General features: G+C 49.9%; 1 protein-coding gene across 1 annotated transcript in view; it reads right to left on the bottom strand.

The window, feature by feature from the left end:
- SLC24A3 (solute carrier family 24 member 3) overlaps positions 1-2140 on the bottom strand; it is a 422796-nt gene that overhangs the window by 4131 nt on the left and 416525 nt on the right. The window lies entirely within an intron of this gene.

The following is a 2140-nucleotide window of genomic DNA, read 5'->3' as shown; positions in this document are numbered from 1 at the left end:
TCTTGGGGTCTTGCTAAGCCAGACAATCTCACCAACCATTCTCACCTCTGGACAAGACTTGGAGCCTCAGCAGTGCAGTGTGGACCTAAACCAGCATTCCCTGCTCCTGCCTCACAGATGCGAGGCCCATGAAGTGCAAAGGCAGGCGGTCCCCATGGCGATGCCCTTCTGAGAGCAGGCAATGCATTTGGATTGTTCAGCTTTGACATTTAACGTTGTTTTTATTTCTTGCCTTCAAAACTATGAAATTTCACTCTCCAACTCCCTCTTGGCAGTTGCTGGAGAGGAAACAGGAGGCTGGCTGGTTCCTGAGTCAACAGGAATTTAGGCTCCACGGATGTGTCTTTTAGTGCAAACGCACACAGAGACTGCGTCACCCCCAATTTCCCGCGTGCATGTGGCTCATAAAACAGCCCACTGAATCTTACACCGTTTGTTTAAGGACCTGAACCTCCAGCCTCAAAGACTCTGACTTCCCCCACATCGCAGTGTAAAATCTCTGTATGTTCTGAGGTCAGCTCCACCCGACCAGCAAATTCTTTTAGGAAAAACAAGAAGCCCCTGGATTTTCGCTAATTGGTTTATAACTCAGAACACATGTGGTTGTCACTTTGCATTTTCTGACTTGGGTGGTTTGAACACTTGCTGAGGCTTCGGTTCCAAATGGATACGTCCAGCTGGGACTTTACACTATGTTACGTCACAGGGTGGGAGGCTTTCCTTGAACACTGGCATGAGGTCAGAAAGTGAACGAGAACTGGAGCAGCAGCTTTCTCCCCAGTGTGTGTGCACACACACGGGCTGCACTTGTTCTCGCGGCAGCTCCTCGAAGTGTCCCGAGCTGCCTGAAGGTGAGAAAGCTGAGGCTCCAGGAAGTGGAGTCTCACCCTTGGCCCCGGTGAGACTCAGCTCACACTGTGTGTGTGTGTGTGTGTGTGTGTGTGTGTGCAAGACTCAGCTCACACTGTGTGTGTGTGTGTCAGACTCAGCTCACACTGTGTGTGTGCAAGACTCAGCTCACACTGTGTGTGTGTGTCAGACTCAGCTCACACTGTGTGTGTGTGTAAGACTCAGTTCACACTGTGTGTGTGTGTCAGACTCAGCTCACACTGTGTGTGTGTGTGTATAAGACTCAGCTCACACTGTGTGTGTGTGTGTCAGACTCAGCTCACACTGTGTGTGTGTGTAAGACTCAGTTCACACTGTGTGTGTGTGTAAGACTCAGCTCACACTGTGTGTGTGCAAGACTCAGCTCACACTGTGTGTGTGCAAGACTCAGCTCACACTGTGTGTGTGTGTAAGACTCAGTTCACACTGTGTGTGTGTGTGTCAGACTCAGCTCACACTGTGTGTGTGCAAGACTCAGCTCACACTATGTGTGTGTGTGTGTAAGACTCAGCTCACACTGTGTGTGTGTGTGTATAAGACTCAGCTCACACTGTGTGTGTGTGTTGGGGGTTTCCCCACTGTGTGTGTAAGACTCAGCTCACACTGTGTGTGTGTGTGTGTGTAAGACTCAGCTCACACTGTGTGTGTGTGTAAGACTCAGTTCACACTGTGTGTGTGCAAGACTCAGCTCACACTGTGTGTGTGTGTAAGACTCAGCTCACACTGTGTGTGTGCAAGACTCAGCTCACACTGTGTGTGTGTGTATAAGACTCAGCTCACACTGTGTGTGTGTGTATAAGACTCAGCTCACACTGTGTGTGTGTGTGTAAGACTCAGCTCACACTGTGTGTGTTGGGGGTTTTCCCACTGTGTGTGTGTGTAAGACTCAGTTCACACTGTGTGTGTGTGTAAGACTCAGCTCAAACTGTGTGTGTGTGTGTAAGACTCAGCTCACACTGTGTGTGTGTGTGTGTGTGTGCGAGACTCAGCTCACACTGTGTGTGTGCAAGACTCAGCTCACACTGTGTGTGTGTAAGACTCAGCTCACACTGTGTGTGTGTGTAAGACTCAGTTCACACTGTGTGTGTGTGTGTCAGACTCAGCTCACACTGTGTGTGTGTGTTGGGGGTTTCCCCACTGTGTGTGTGTGTAAGACTCAGCTCACACTGTGTGTGTGTGTGTGTAAGACTCAGCTCACACTGTGTGTGTGTGTGTGTGTAAGACTCAGCTCACACTGTGTGTGTGTGTGTCA

This window comes from Cervus elaphus, chromosome 23 (genome assembly GCF_910594005.1).
Source record: "Cervus elaphus chromosome 23, mCerEla1.1, whole genome shotgun sequence".
Taxonomy (NCBI): domain Eukaryota; kingdom Metazoa; phylum Chordata; class Mammalia; order Artiodactyla; family Cervidae; genus Cervus; species Cervus elaphus.
The sequence above is the reverse complement of the archived record's forward strand: the minus strand, read 5'-3'. Positions and strand labels throughout refer to the sequence as shown.